The sequence below is a fragment of the Suricata suricatta genome, chromosome 13 (assembly GCF_006229205.1).
Source record: "Suricata suricatta isolate VVHF042 chromosome 13, meerkat_22Aug2017_6uvM2_HiC, whole genome shotgun sequence".
Taxonomy (NCBI): domain Eukaryota; kingdom Metazoa; phylum Chordata; class Mammalia; order Carnivora; family Herpestidae; genus Suricata; species Suricata suricatta.
In genome coordinates, this window is record NC_043712.1 from 68,026,843 (window position 1) to 68,044,209 (window position 17,367).

The window sequence follows — 17,367 nt, forward strand, 5'->3', positions numbered from 1 at the left end:
TTATTTTTCACTTATTTCATGGCTCAAGGTGGGTGGGTTGGTGGGCAAGGGAGAGTTCTGCTCCACTGTCTTTTAGAAGACACATCGCAGCCACCCAACCTATGTCCTTTGGGCCTTGCCTCTTTTTTGCCAACTATAACAGGTATGAAAGGTTCTTGCTGGCAACATTTCATCTCTAGCATTGTTCCATGTTCTTTGTCTTCATTGTTTCCTTGGGGATCCTAGAACTCCATGTCCTCAGGAAAGTATGGGAGGAGCTCACTCAACCCTAGACTTGTGCATCTCAGAACAGCAGGGGGTTAATACTCTTGAAGGCAGCCCTTGGCTAATGGGAGGGTGGCAGATGAGAGCTGATGCACATGCGCTCTTACTTACCAACCTCTGGGGAGATAATCCTGGGGGGCAGTTTGCAGGCCTCCTGGAAATATACTCCTTTTGCTCACATCAGTGATTTGAATATCTCACCCTTTAAATCGCTTCCTTCATCCACTATCCACTATCTCTGCTTCCTCATCCTGCTTTCTGGGATCATTGTCCCAGTAAATGATTTATACATAAGTCATTGGCTTTCAGGGGAACCCAAACTAAGCTGTTCAGGGACATAGGTTCTCTCCATCTTATGGCTCTTGCAAAAAACAACAACAACAAAAATCTTCCAAGAAGGTGCAAGAATGTGGAGGCTGTATGGGAGATGTCCATGGGTCAGACCTGGAAGTGGCAGATATCACTGCTGCCATATTCTGTTGGCCAGAATCCAGTCACAAAGGGTGCTGAGCACTCTCACCTGGCTGTGTTCCCATGAGGAAAAGGAAACCAGAAGCAAGGAACACCTAACATTCTCTGCCACACGATCTTATTAAGAGTTTTAAAACTCTAGAAGGGAAACAGAACTTGTCTCTTGTCAGTGATAGGGAAAGCCAAAGATAATTGCTTTGCCTCAGAAGATTTGGTAATTAGGACTATGTTTTTTTACTTTTTTCTAAGAATGTAAGATGTGTTTTGATTCTTTCCCCTTGAAATTCTGATGACCAGTCTCTTCCAAAGGAGTTTGCATACCATGGACTCACATAGTTTTTCCCATGTGACTCCAGTTTTGATGGTCTTTAAGTACTCACCTAGTTACAGAACTGATAGTCTTGATTGCAGTACCATTGTGCAGGTATAAATTCATCTTTATTGAGTGTACATTTAGTCAATTAATATTTTGAATATCTGCAGGGGACTTTGTACCTAGCTGTTCAGTCAGGAATAAGTAAAATCTCTGTGGATTGGAGCCCTTACCTGGTTCTTCAACTTTCTTAACTGTGTAGGCATGGACAAATCAATTAACATCTCTGAGACTCCATTCCATCCTAGGTAAAAAGGGGAATAGTAACATTAATACTGAATTTTAATTTTTAGTTCTTTACTTACATGAAAGCAACTAAATATATAGCATGCAACCCCAACATGTGAATCCTTTCTGGAATCCCTTGACATTATCACTAACTTATGTGAGGGAGAAGAAATCAAAATGACTTTTTAGTAGCCAACTGTCCTTTTTAATGCAGCCTTTTATTTACTGAGTTGGGTATTCAAACTAAGGGAAGAACTGAATTGACAAAAGGGCATTTGAAGAGACTGTAGAGAAAGAGAGAAAAGGAAGTCATAAACTGGATAATAAAGGGGAAAAAACTCTGGGACAACAAAGATGTTTAATAGTTCTTCTAGGTTATGGCCATCTGATGTGTGGTGTGAATTCTCCATCACCATAAAAAAATTAGGAAAATAAGCATCAACTTTTCAGAGTTGGATTTGTTTGTTCTGGGATATTATACACCACTGAGTCTGGCCTTAAAGTGGGCTTGAGTAGTGTGAATGAAGGCTACTCAGATGGGCTGGTACATTTGAGACATGCTATATTTCTTTGAAGAACTTTTTGTACTTTTGAATTTGGAAAGTGTAATTCACATAGACTCACTAAAATTCAGGTGAGAGGTGAAACCCAGAACTTCATCTCTAGAGATAATGTGTCAAGTGATAGAACTGAGTGGGACTTCTTCTTTTGGAGTTTGAAAATCCACAAGAAACTTACTGGAAAAATTAACAATATTTTCAGGAAGCCAATACATCTAAGAGTATGGGATTTGAAGGTAATTTGATCTGGATTTGGACCCCAGTTCCAACACTTATTATATGAGTAAAGCCCTTTGGACATTCCAACCATCAAGTGACATCAAGTGAAATGAAAGACCTATGTAGCCAACTCTGGACTCATTAGATAATAAAGTAATTTAAGACATTAAGTTTTGGGTTGATTTGTTACATAATAGTAGATAACTAAAAATAAATTCACACGGATTAGTGAGAACTGAGGCATTTGCCATTGATGACTAACATTGGACAGATTAGATGAACTTTTATCTCAAATTACTCATCTATAAAACAAGGATAGAGATATCTACCTTGCAGAGTTTAGAGTGAAGGTTAAATAAGTAAACATTGGCATATAGTAAGTAGCAGCTTATTAATAATTAAAGATATAACATTTCAGTATACCAAGGCCTATTGTGTTGAATTAATATGATGCTGGACAATGGATGAATTCTAAACCTACCCCAAAGGGTAACTGTAGCTATCTGTTGGCACTGATATTCATTCTACCATAAAAACTGTGTAGCAAGGCACCTCTGCAGATAAATCCTTTTTCTATGGCAAACTTGGGTATGAAAATTATTCTTGGAAGCATCAGTCTAAAAAGCATATTCATTAGCCATAGAAATGAGAAGGCTGATGCATTTATACCCACCTTGTGTGTGCACTTGTCATGGTCAAGATACTGAGGAGATGTAGGAGAAGGTTAGCATTAAACACACAGTGCATTCATAAATGGACTGTAATTCATTATTTGGTCATCAAAGTGATATAGTTCAATGGATCACAGGACATAAAAATGCCAGAGTGTTTTACATAATGTCAATGTGTGCTTGATAATTATCATTTACCTAGTGCCTTGTGTTTTCAATATGCATTGTACTCATTTAAAGTGAGCAGGTAGGGGCACCTGAGTGGGTCATTCAGTTGAGCGTCTGGCTTTGGCTCAGGTCATGATCTCGCAGTTCGTGGGTTTGAGCCCCGTGCCAGGCTCTGTGCTGACAGCTCAGAGCCTGGAGCCTGTCTTCAGATTCTGTATCTCCCTCTCTCTCTGACCCTCCCCAGCTCAAGCTCTGTCTCTCTGTCTCTCTCTCTCAAAAATAAATAATACATTAAAAATTAAAAAAAAAATAAAATGAGCAGGTAATATTCTTCCTTCGGGAGGGCTTTGGAAAATAAATATAGAATGAAGTATGAACTATGACTGATTCTTAGCTCCTCATTTCTCATAGTTGAGAGGACCTGGAACATGAGATATAGAAATAATATCAGATGATCTTTGTTCCAGTGTGAAGTCCTTGTCATCACAAAAGATGCCTTATTCTCATTCATTTCTTCTAGTTAGAGAGATTTCTGTGTTTCATGGTGTTTTATGCTCTAGTTCCCAAGTGAAGATAAGGGATTGGCATCTGCAAACTAGGTGGGAGTGGGCATACTTTCTAGACGAAGACTTATATTTACCTAGTAGGCTATATTTTTCACATAGTGTTGCATGTTTATCACTTGACCCTTACAATACTGTGAGAGTTATTATGTGTTCTGCAGATGAAGAAATCCCATTGCAGAGAGTTAAGTGACTTGTCTAGGTCAACTTAGTAAGTATCAGGTACCGGTTTCAAATAAAGGACTTGCAACTTTAAGATCAACATACTTTTAGTTCAAATACAAAATCCTTGTGCTAGCAATCTTGGTTTTGTTGAGTAATAATAGTGGAAACTACAATGCTAACTTCTGGACCTGCTGATAAACAAAGCTACAGTTAGTCATAGGGAAAATGTGGGAAAAGCTTCCCTTCCTGTGAGTGGAGATAGCTCTGCTCTCGCCAAGATGAGTTGTTTGGCAAGTGGAGCATGAACTGGATTTCAACCCTCATTTACTGACTGAGCCAAACATGCTTGTGAAACACTAATGGTAGATTGGCTGGTCGGGTTGAGGAAGGAAGGCTGTGAAGGAAGGCTTCCAAAGAGAGTTGTCAACAATCACCCCCATTTCTGTAGGCTCATGACGTACTTCTTTTGAGAATTGAAGTTTATTTCTCCTCTCTTTAAATATGGGTTGTCTTCTATTTTGACCGATAGAATTCTGTCATAGTCCAATATTTCTTAGCCCAGGCCTTCAAAGAACTGTCAACTTTTGCTTCTTTCTTTTTGAGATACTCTTTTTTGGAATCAAGTAATCATGCTGTAAGGAAGCCCAAACCACTGGAAGGAGAAGCTCACGTAGTGAAGAACCATGTCCCCAGCCACAGCCCTGTTTAGGCTTTAGCCAACAGCTAGTACCAACTGGCAGCCATAAGATTTAAGCCCTTTGGACTTTCCCACCATCCTAGTGCCCTAGCTGACATCAAGCGAAATGAAAGACCTATGTAGTCAACTCCAAGACTCATTTACATAATAATATAATTTAAGACATTAAGTTTTGGGTTGATTTGTTACTTAATAGTTGATAACTAAAAAGGAATTCACATGGATTAGTGAGAACTTGGGGATGTGTGACCTGATTTAATTATGTTAGAGTCATTCCCTGCCCATGTTATTTGAATTCTCAGAACTGATGTAAAGCGTTATGTTTGCATGATTCCCCATATACTTTTTCCGTTCAAGCCCTAAATTGGAGAGCACATGGAATGGATGGCCAAATTGCTGTCATTTGCAGTTCCAGTTCAGAGTCCTGCCGTTAATCACTGTCCATAGATTACTGTTTTCTCAACTACATAAAGGGAGAAACAGAGCTGTTACTAGCTTCACAGCTGAATCATCTACAATAATGAGGTGATGACAAGTGTAGTAGACTGGTTGGTGGCCCTGAAAAATATATGTCCACATCCTATTCCTCAGAATTTGTGAATGTCAACTTGTTTGGAGAAGTGGCCTTTGCAAATGTAATCAATTTAAGGAAGTTGAGGTGAGGGGATCATCATAGATTATCTAGGCAGGTTCTAAATCTGATGACAAATGTCCTTGTAAGAGAAGAGGAGGCAATGTGACCGTAGAGATGGAGATTAGAGTGATGCAACTATAAGTTAAGAAATGCTTAGAGCTACCAGAGGCTATAAAATCAAGAAATAGATTCTCCCCCAAGATCTCCAGAGGAAGCATGACCCTGCTAGACTTTGAATTTCTAGTCTCCAGAACTGTAAGAGAATACATTTCTGTAGTTTTAACCCATTTAGTTTGTGATCATTTGTTAAGCGTATGCAGGAAATAGATACAGATTTTGGTACTAGGAGTAGGGTGCTACTAAAATGGAGAAGTAGTTTTGAAATTGGGCAATGGGTAGACATTGGAAAAAATTTTGAGGTGCATGATAAGATAAATCAATTGCTTTGAGTAGATCATTGGTAGAAATTTGGATTCAAAGACTCTATGATGGCTAAGAAGAAAATAAGAAACATGTTATTGGAAATTTGAGGAAAGGGAATTCTTGTTATATAAGTAAGAAAACTGGTTAAATTGTATTCTATACTTGTGTTGAACATAGACTTTTTATCATCATGGTAACTGTATAACTCCTGTTACCTATTTCTCCCACTCCCCAACTTACCTTCCCTCTGGTAACCGTGAGATTGTTCTCTGTAGTTAAGAGTCTGTTTCTTGGTTTCTATCTCTTTTTTTCTTTGCTCATTTATTTTGTTTCTTTAAGTCTACATATGAATGAGATCACATGGTATTTGTCTTTCTCTGACTGACCTATTTTGCTTAGCATTATCTTTTCTAGGTCTATCCATAATGTTACAAATGGTAAAATTTCTTTCTTATGGCTGAATAATATTCGTGTGTGTGTGTGTGTGTGTGTGTGTGTGTGTGTGTGTGTGTAGTTAATGCAGTGTTATATACAATAACCAAACTATGGACACTTGGGCTGCTTTCATAGTTTGGTTATTATAGATAATGCTGCATAAACATAGGGATTCATGCATCCCTTTGAATTAGTGTTTTTGTATTTTTGGGGTAGGTAACCAGTAGTGTGATTACTGTGATTTTTAATTTTTTGAGAAACCTCCATTCTGGTTTTCACAGTGGCTGCACCAGTTTGCATTCCCATAAACAATGCAATTCTCCAGATTCTAGCCAACACTTGCTGTTTCTTGTGTTTTTGATTTCAGCCATTCTGACAGGTGGGAGGTGCTATCTCATTGCAGTTTTGATTCGTATTTCCCTGATGATGAGTTATGCTGAGCATCTTTTTGTGTGTTTGTTGACTATCTGTATCTCTTTTTGGAGAAACATCTCTTCATGTCTTCTGCCCATTTTTTAAATTGGATTAATTGATTTTTGGGTGTATTTTGGATACTAACCATTTATTAGATACATCATTTGCAAATAACCTCTCCCATTCAGTAGGTTGCCTTTAAGTTTTGTTGATTATTGTCTTCACTGTGCAAAAAATTTTATTTTGATATAGTCCCAATAGTTTATTTTTGCTTTTGTTTCCCTTGCCTGGAGACATATCCAGAAAATTGTTGCTATGGCTGATGTTAGAGAAATTACTGCCCGTGCTCTCATTAAGGATTTTTATGACTTCAGGTCTCACACTTAAGTATTTACTCTGTTTTGACTTTATTTTTGTATATGGTGTAAGAAAGTGATCCAGTTTCATTTTTTTGCATGTAGCTATCCAGTTTTCCCAAAACCGTTTGTTGGAGAGACATTTCCCCTTTGTATATTCCTTCCTCCTTTGTCAAAGACTAATTGACCATATAATTATGGGTTTATTTCTGAGCTTTCTATTCTGTTCCATTGATCTATGTGTCAGTTTTATGCCAGTACCATACTGTTTTAATTACTACTGTTTTATAATATAACTTGAGGTTCGGAACTGTGATATCTCCAGTTTTGTTTTTCTTTCCTCAAGATTTCCTTGGCTATTTGGGGTCTTTCTGGTTTCATACAAATTTTAGGATTGTTTGTTCTAGTTCTGTGAAAAATGCATTAGGTATTTTTATAGGGATTGCATTAAGTCTGTAGAACATAGACTTTTAAGCAAAGAACTTGGACACTTTGCTGAGGAATTTTCCAAGCCAAGTGTTGAAAGTGTGGCTTATTTTCTTCTTGCTGCTTATAGTAAAATTCAAGGGGAAAGAGAAATTGAGGAAGAAACTGTTAAGCAAAAAGGGGCAAGCTCTTAATTATTTGGGAAACTCTGAGCATATTCTGATTGCAAATAGTGCTAAATTTGGTAGACTCATTGTTAGGAAAATGCACCCTGGAGAGAAGTTCAAGGGTGTGTCTGAACAATCTTTTGCTGAGATTGGTCATGTGACTCATAGATCCAGTCATCTCTGAAGAATCTAGTAATAGAGATGAGGTTTCCCAGGAAAAATATGTGGGGAACTCTCTTGTCTGATGGTGTGAATCCCTGTGACACATACAGAATACCCAAAAGGTTTTTGAGAATGTTGTATCAGCAGAAGCACTGCTAGCTTGGATGAAGGGAATAGAGAGAGACAGGGCAAAGTGAAAGTGGTCTGTTGGGCCTCCAAAAGTCAATGGGAAAGAAACAAGCTGCTAGAGCTACTTAGTTTATAATGCTCAGTCTGTGCTACTCTTCAAACAAAAGAAAACTAAACCAAAAAACAGAATGACTTGAAGAGTCGAGCCACAGGTCGAGTGGCAGAGGCCTGCTGAGCTGTGCAGGAGCAGAAGCCAACCAAGCTGCCACAGGCCTACTGGGCAGAGCCACTGGCTCAGAGCCTAGTCCTGAGCCAGAGAGGATTATTCCCAGTCCTTGAAACCTAATGGAATTTGCCCTTTTGGATTTTAAAATTGCTTGGGACTGCTGACTCCTTTATTCCTTTCATTTTCTCTTTGTTGGAAGGTGAATGTCTATAATTGTTAAATACTATGTCTGTCCCACCATTGAATTTTGGAAGCAGGTAACTTGTGACTTAATTTCCTTAGTCCATGGATAGAGAGGAATTTTATCCCAGGATGGATCATACTGAGAGTCTCACCCATACATGGTTTAGATGATTTGGGTGGGATTTTTGACTTTTGAGTTGATGATATTCAATGAGAGATTAAATTTGAGTTGATGCCTATAATGGGTTAAGATTTGGGAGGATTTTGAGATGAGATGAATGTAATTTGCACATGGAAATGATGTGCATACTTGACTGGGGCCAGATGGTAGACTGCAATGGGACGAATAGTGCCTTTGAAAAGACATTTCTATTCCTAATCCCCAGAACCTGTGAATATTACCTTATTTTACAAATATAATTAAGTTAAAGATTCTGGGATAGGAAAATCATCCTGGATTATCCATGTGGGCCCTATATTCAAAGACATGTATAAGAGACATAAGAAGAAGGTTTCAGAATTCTATCCTACAGAATTGTGGGATCATAAATTTACCTTTTTAAGTTTCCCTGCATTTGTGGTAATTTGCTACAGCAGCCTCAAGAAATTAATATAGCAAGGAAGTTCATTCTGTTTTTGGAGGAACCAGTTTTCTCAGTTTTATTACAATCTTTTGAAAGTGTTTTTCTGGTATAAATAAGATACCTCTCCTCCACACATACCCATGATCCAGATAGCATTGGACATTCAGCTCTGTCCACTCCTGCAAATAGGAATTGAGTACCTTATTCTTCAACCTTGCCTGTCTCTAAGCGTGTCACATTGTAGCTCCTCCTATTAAGTGGTAGAGTGAATTCCCACCCCTCGATTCCAGACTTAATCTTTTTATTAATAAAATGGGTCAAAAGTGAAAACACACAAGTTCCAATACTGTGTCCTAACCTCTTGCATATTTCTACTTTCTCCCAGAAGCCTGTTACCAGCCTGGCTCACTTATGCTAGCCTATTAGAAGATTAGAGACCCTGCGAAGGAGAGCCCAACTGTCCAAACCAGGCCCTTCTCAGCCAACTTAGAGCCAACAGACACCCAAATATGTGAGCAGGCGCAGCCTACCCAGTAGTATGGTCACCTGACCCCTCCTCCAAGTGACCAAAATTTCTGTGTAATCCCAGCTGACATATAGATTCCCGAGTATTAATTAGTTGTCTTAATTAAGCAGTCATTAACTAATGCAGTATGCAAGATGACTTTTCCTAAAAGTTATTGAGAAGATTTTAATTTCTTTGTAATAAAGTAAAATCCACCTAGGGAACTCTAGAGTCAGGAATGGCTCCAATACTTTCATATAGAAAGGCTTTATATAAATATCTGAACCTGGATGGAATAAGGAAGCAAGAGAATTTGCCCTGAAGCTGCATTTGTGTGGCAAACACACATGTTTTTGTTTTTGTTTTTTGCTCTGGCATACTAATCTGGGGTGGGAATAAGTGATAGTTTTCATGAGGAATTGGCATTACAGACAACTGAAGATGAGAAATGAGTTGGCAAAGGCAACAAGATATAGGAGGACAGGAGAAAAGGCACTCCAGGCAGAGGTTTCAGCTTGAGCAAACCCAGAGGCCTTTGTTGGTGCTCAGTATATTTTTAATAAATAAGCAAGTGTCCACGTACCTTTAAGTGCTTTGCTTCATTACCGTCTTTGGAACAACACCCAAGGTGCCTACTATGCCAGCTGTCAGCCTCCCCCTCACTTCCTTTCCCCTTCCTTTAACCTACAAAAACAGTGCCTGCTGATGAGTTGTAAGTCATTTTGCAGAGGAAATTGGGTGTGCAAATCCTGTGATTAGACAAACATCCCTCATTAAAAGTTGTAATCCACTGGCCCTCCGTGTTGACACCTTAATTTTGAACTCTTAACAGCCTCAGCACACTCAATGGCCCTGAACAGCTCCACCTTCTTCATCTCTTTCCCAGCCCCCTCCCCTCCTTGCCTGAGTCTCCACTAGAAAATGACATAGTCTTCCAGATGGGGTAACACGGCCTTCTCTTACTTGCAGTGATAATAATGTTTTCTCAGTTTTATTACAGTCTCTTGAGAGTGGGACTGATTTGCATATTCCCTAACACTTAATTAACGATGTCACCTTCCCAGTGCCTTGAAAACAGTTTGCATTTTTTCTTCCTCCCTGGGCAGACCTCCAACAGTTACCTCCCACATTTTCTGCTGCAGTCCTTTTTATTACTTTAATGACAAATAATTGGACAGATTCTGAGTAATGAGGGTGAGAGCCAAAGGACTGTTGCAAGGGAGACGGCTGCATGTTACAAGACACTTTTAGTGGTCTCTAAATCAGACAGACAAGTAGAGTAATGATCATCTTGCCGTAATGAGACACAATTAAGAATCACTGCGGCAAATGACAGAGCAGTTCATTGAACAGTAACCTCCTTCTTCACGTCTCTCTCCCTCTTTTTTTCCAAAGGAGATCGAAGCTTAATTATAGCATCGCCGTTTGCAATGCTATCATTAAGATTGTGTCAGCACTTCCGATATAAATCGCATATTTTCAGGGGTTTATTACTTAAACATAAAAACTAGCTCCATTTTGAAATTTGGGGAGTCAGATCTTAATCTAAGAGAATAAAAAAATATAGCTTCTCTGTTAGGAAAGGTCTTATAGGTGCTTGATTTATAGCTGACCCCTGAATGCTGGAATATTTTTAATGAATCAGAGTATTTTTTTGCAGATTTCCAAGGAAAGGCCCTTTTGCCCCATGTTTCTCAAGCTTCAGCATGCATAAGGACCACAGGCAGGACTTGTTATAATAGGTTGCCATGCCCCACCTAAGTTTTTGATTTGGTAGATGGGATAGGGCCAAGTTTACATTCTAGAAGTTCCCCAAGTGATGCTTCTGTTCCTGGTCCAGGTGGCCACATTTTGACAACCACAATATAATGAGAATCAATAACAAAACTCCAAATCACAACACGACATATCTCAAAGCTTAGGGACATTGATTTGTATTTAAGAGACTAATCCAAAGCCATGCAGGAAATACAGTGCCTTCTTCAGAAGTCCGTCCCATGATTCCTCTCCACTCTAAGTGGCAGTTATTCTTTTCCAGTCCTTTCAAAATAAAAGAGAAATTAAAAACCAACTATATACTTGATGAACTACCACAATTTAAATTAAATATTCTTTTTGATTTTACTTTGTAAGTCTGTTTTCTAATAAGCTGAGTGCCCTTGGAATGTTTTCTTACTCTCTATACAAGTTCTCTTTCCCCAAGGCTACCTGCCTCTTTCAATATAGTATGTTTGGAATGGCAAACACATGCCCAATTTCAAAGACATACAAATGGCAATAGACTATAAATAGTTTACCCAAAGTCATAAGAGATTTTTGTGGTAATGGCAGAGATATATTAGTGGGTGCTCATTCTATGGATTTATAATCCACATTTTATAATATAAATGGATATATCCATCCTTATACTTAATTCTGTTCCTTTCATGACTGGTTAATAGCAATATAGTTTGCTGTGGAATAGGACCAATTAAGAAAATGGAAGAATAAGTTTTTATTTATGTCTCAAATCCTTTTAGAAGGATGTGGGATCATGAATAAATGTCACAAAATCATCTCCATCCTCTTGTCTTGGAAATCATGGTACAATTAGCCAGGTGAATTGTAGTATACATTTTATAACTAATATAAAATAAGTTTGGGATAGTGGAAAAATTCAGTAGTGACTAAACATGTCTGTGAAAGCACATTTGTGAGTGAAGGAAAGTATTTTTTTTTTCTGAATTTACTAAACCAACCAAGATTTCTGGCATTGTTAAGATGCAGCTTAAGAAAAGTTAGTGAATAATACCAAAAAATGTTTTCTTGATTAGTAGCATTTATGAGATTATGATGCCTAAAGTTTAATGTCACCAGAGTTCTGTGGTTGTGTCATATGTAGCAACATAGAGACCCCTGACAGTTATTTCAGTGACTGTACTAGTCAGCATAGGCTGAGTTATGCTGCAGTAACAAAAATCAATAAATAAAACAAACTCAAAGTGTCATAGAGATTAAGTTCCTGCTCATGCAAAATCTGTTGTGGATCAGGTAATTCTGCAGGGCAAGGTTCCTCTGTTTAGTGGCTTGGATCTTTTGGTTCCACCATTTCAACTGTGACCTCCTCAGTCTCTTTGGTTGGTGAAGAAAATGCAGGAGGGCTTTGCATTGGCTATTAGAGCTTTAGCCTAGAGTCAGACATCACTTCTGCTGGTGCTAGTCTAGGACTAGACACATGGGCTCTGTCCATATCCAGAGGGTTGGGGAAAGGTAATCCTCCCACATGTCCAGCCCAAGAGAGGACCAGAGAAATTTGAGGACTAGAAGCCTCCCTGCCGCTACAGTGATTCAGACAAAATTTCCTTTTTTATATGGTCTACACAAAATTACTTTTACTACCTAGCATCTGTCTTTTCTTTCTAATTGCATGGTAGGAGGTTTTTATTTGTTGGATCTGGCTAATTGTCTCTGCTTTGCAACTGAGGCCTTAATTGTATTAAGCATACATGGTTTACACACTACTTTTATACATATTATCTCAGATACTATAGGCTTGCAATAATCTCAATAGAAAAGTATCATTATTACTTTTAGGAAGTAGGTTCAGCAACGCTTAGAAACTTCCAAGTTTTCCTAGTCATGTAAGTGCTGAAGATAAGACTAAAACCCAGATCTTATGACTAACATCTTATATTCATTCTATTATACCATGTTACTATGTGAGCTTTTTGTGCTTATTCCTTTCAAACAAGTAAATTAAAATTACCGTTGTGCTCTTAAATATGGAAGATTATGTATCTGGTTGGCCTTAAGAGTTTCAGACATAGTTCAGTGTTTATGATGTCTGGAGTTGTTTTGTTAAAAGCTTGCTGCAGAAATCATTAGTCCGTACTTTCCTTAAAAGTCTAAAATGAACTCTTTTATTCCATTTTATTTGATTCCCACATGTGCTTTTAAAATTTTGGATTATTGGCCACTAAGTTAATTTTATTAAGTCTTTATAATTACAGGGACTTGGCCAGCCCAACTCTGATATGTACCATTTGTACTTCTTTACCAGTAAATTGAGATCTGTCAACTTTTATGGTGTCTTTTATAGTTCCTCTTACCCCAGAACTGTAATGCTTTTTACAGAAACTAAACTCCTTGGAATTAGATGTTTGTTTACCTTTTTTTTTTTTTTTTTTTTTTTTTTTACCAAGGAAGAAGGTGGAGCTATAATGCAAATTCTCAACTCCAGACCAACCATTCTCTTCATGGCCCTGGTGGTGTACATAGCAACATTCTGAATTGGTTTTCCCATATCAAAGTAAACTATGAATGTAACTTTAAGGTATATAAATGTTCATCCACAGAATCCAGAATATAAGAAATGTAACTTTATTTCCCCTTAGGTAACTGGCTAAATATCTCTTATAAGCCCTGATGCACTGGGTGTTAGAAACGTAATTCCATTGTGATTAGGATACCTACCAATAAATTCTTTCAGTGCCCCCACCATATCCCCGTGGCATTTACCATTCCTTAATATGCTCACAGTGTCTGACTACCAACTTCTACAACTCTCTACCTGAGGGCTCTCTCTCTTTCACCCCACATAGATGGCAAAATGGAGTAGCCCTCAGCCAATTATGAATGAGAGGTAAAAATATAAGTACATTAGCTTCCTAGCCCCTCAGGTGGAAAACTCTGAGGTGTATTTCATAATCTCTCCATAGGTTCCCATTGGCATTAAGTCAGAGTTGCCCACAGAAGTATCCTGTTCACTGATGCACATGTATTGGTTTTCTTCTCTTTCCTGCTTTATATCCTAACTCCTCTTGAAGGCTTCTTGTAATTACCAACCAAGTAATTGAGACATTTGGACCCTTGTCTCAAGTTCTGTTTTGGGGGATCAGTCTAAGATACCTTCCCAGTTTCCCCTCTCAAGTAGATGGATGGCTATTATATGTGTCAGAGTTCCAAATAGGTAGAATACAAGGATCTGGGAACCAAAGGGTAGAAGTAGAAAAGGTCCTGCTCTTAATTACTTTAAGAGACTTTGTGGGGGAATTTGTGCTTCCCATCCCCACAACTTGGGATCGTCAGTCTAGTGGTTCCAGTTCCCAGATGGGAAGATATTCCTCCAGAAAACACAGTCAAGAGTCTCACTTAATTTAAGTTTGCTACCTGATCACTGACAGCTCCTCTGCTATTAGACCAGTAGGCACAGAAAAGAGTTACCATGCTGGAAGGGGTAATTGTCTCTGAATATCATAAATAGTAGGAATGCTGCTACATACTGGGGCAGGAAAGAATATGTTTGGTATTAAGGTAATCCACTAGGACATGTCTTGGTGTTCTTTTTTTAATGTTTGTTTATTTTGAGAGGGAGAGAGGAAGAAAGTGAGAGAGAGGGAGGGAGGGAGGGATAGGGACAGAGAGAGGGGGGAAGAGAGAATCCCAAGCAGGCTCTCAGCACAGAGCCCATTGCAGGGCTTGAACCTATGAACTGCAAGATCATGACCTGAGCCAAAACCAAGGGTCAGACATCTAATCCACTGAACCACGTAGGCTCCTCCATGTCGTAGTGTTCTTATCGTCAGTAAATTGGCAACCATAGCCTTAAAAGGGCCTGAGATAACTTAGGGGTGAGGATCTGGGTCATCCCATCAGATAAGTCACTTAGAGTAGCAGAATTATGAACTAATAGTGAGATAAGTCTAGAATTGATGGTAAAGGATGGAAACTGTAATATCAACATGGTTTCAGGTTTAAATACAACACTAGGTACTGTAGTTTGACCCATAAATTCCTTTCTTGTAAATCTCCCTAGGAACTGTGGCCATAGAATCATGGAGTGGTTGTGTCTGGATACTGGATAGAGTGAATGGAATGTGAGAAACAAGTGCATTTAAGCAGTACAAGAGGTGGACTGTATTAGACATTGTTTTGGTGCCCCACTCAGTTCTCTTTGGATGCTGTGAATATTGGCTGTAAATGCTCACAGATGACCTTCTGCTTTGTAGTAATTGGTTTTATTTGATGGGCTTTTAAGTATCATCTTGCATCCCAAGGAAGGGCCATAGCCAAGTGCTGAGTGCTAGGAGAATACAAAAGCTAAGCTCCTGCCTCAAGGAAATAACAAGACTGTGGTACAATTTATGCCTCAGAGCTTTTATGGGTTGAGACCACATCCTTGCTCAGTTCTTACCCCTTCTCTATCTTGATTTACTTCCTTCCTTACAAGACTTTCTTCAAGAGCACTACCCTAATTCATCATGCATCTTTAAATACCTGTCACAGAGTATGCTTCAAGGAAATTTGACCTACAACACTCAATTACCCGAGGTAGGTTATTTCCCAAGCATTTTCTCAAAAGAAAGTACAAGTCAAAATTATGATTTGCAAGGATTTTGTTCATATTATATTTTATAAACAGTCATATTCAGGGTCATATTTGAGAAGTCTGTTTTCTTGGCTAACTATAACTCTGCTATATGAAAACTTAACCAAAATATCCTGCCAGAATAATTTTACATTTGAAAGGTGTTCTTGAGCCTATCTTAGTTGGTTGAAGATAAAGACTGGAAATAGTCAAAGATTATGGATGCACTCTGCAGGTGTTATCAAATAAAGAAATACAAATTAGAGTACTTAAAATATTTGGGGTATAAAAAATCCCTTTTGCCTACCTATTTATTTATAACTATCTAATGCCCACACTGGTTCTTTTATATTGGGCTAATATAATTATCTATTGCTAGTGAGAAAGCAATACAATAATATATTGTCATAAAACCACTAGATTAGAAAACTTTAAGACAGTGCCTCAGTACCATAGTTTAGAGGTGGTGGTTAGGGCAATATTGATTGAGTGGGCTTCTCCTCCATTCTTATTCATCCACAATAACTTGGTTTTATTCTGTTGCACTTATTAGCCAATTAATGCTTCATCATGACAATTTCTCTAGCCCCGTTCCTTGGCATTGTATGCCATGCTCCATCCATTTCTGAAAAATTTTCAATGCATTTCTCAGAAAGTGCCCTGGTATTTCCATCTTTGAACTTCACAAAAGTTCACAGGTTTACTCTGCCTGGTGCCACTTTCCCCCACCTCACGTTTTTACATGGCTTGCCTCTACTCATTCATCAAATATTCCACCCACTAAGAGATTGCTCATTAGCTATTTACCTAGATCCTTGTCTTTTAATTTATCTGAATTGCTTTTTAAATTGTTTGGTTGCTGTTAAAGAGTATATATATCCAGTTCAGTATTCATTCTGCCCCCAAAACAGCTTAACATATAGTAATTTTTCAGGAATGGTACTTATTATTATTGCTGTTAAAAGTAGACACAGAGCACATACCTGGATTTTAATTAAGTTCTGACAGTTTCAAAAGCTCAGACATAAAACACCTTTACTGCTCAATACTGACATAAAACCATACCTACCACATCAAATGTTTTGATCTTTCATTCCCCCCCATTCTCTAATGTTGATCTGTGGTCCACAATATGATGCAGATCAGCATAATTTATTGCATGGGGAAATTGCAGATTATCTTGCAAACCATGCAGGATTTCATGAACTTGATGAAAATGATGGTGGAGAATGGCTAAATTCCATGTGAAGCCACTGAAAAGCATGGCTGTCCACATGAAGCCTGAAGAAGATGCAAAGATGGCTCAACTGATACTCAAATAAGATTAGTATAATAATAAAGATTAAGAGAAATCCTGGGAAAATAGTCAAAACTTTTGAATGCTTTTGCAAAAATTACCCACTTTTAGTAATATTATAATGGTAAGAGGTTAATAAATGTCCTATCAATATTTCATATCTAATTTTTTTTGCCTCTTAAGAAAAACCAATGCTAGAAATTAGCACATAGATGTATTCCTTACCTAACTTTCATTAGTGACACAAGATAAAACATGCTTCTTTTCCTTTTTTTCCATAATATTTTATTGTCAAATTGTTTTCCATACAACACCCAGTGCTCTTCCCCTTAAGTGCCCTCCACCATCACCACCACCTCTTTTCCCCCCTCCCCCTCCCCCTTCAACCCTCAGTTCATTCTCAGCATTCAATAGTCTCTCAAATTTTGCATCCCTCTCTCTCCCCAACTCTCTCTCCCTCCTCTGCTCCCCCTGGTTCTCCATTAGGTCTCTCTTGTTTTCTTGCTAGACCTATGAGTGCAAACATATGGTTTCTGTCCTTCTCTGCCTGGCTTACTTCACTCAGCATGACACCCTCAAGGTCCATCCACTTTCCTACAAAGGGCCATATGTCATTCCCTCTCATTGCCATGTAGTACTCCATCGTGAATATATACCACATCTTCTTGATCCATTCATCAGGTGATGGACATTTAGGCTCC

The 17,367-nt window shown here is 38.3% G+C and overlaps 1 long non-coding RNA gene across 2 annotated transcripts in view; it reads right to left on the bottom strand.

Moving 5' to 3' along the window:
- Nucleotides 1-10,986: 10,986 nt before the first annotated feature.
- LOC115276989 overlaps nt 10,987-17,367 on the bottom strand; it is a 13,003-nt gene continuing 6,622 nt past the window's right edge. For both annotated transcript variants that reach the window (XR_003902152.1, XR_003902153.1), the window contains exon 3: nt 10,987-11,063. This is a non-coding gene — a long non-coding RNA (uncharacterized LOC115276989). The remainder of the gene's footprint in view (nt 11,064-17,367) is intronic.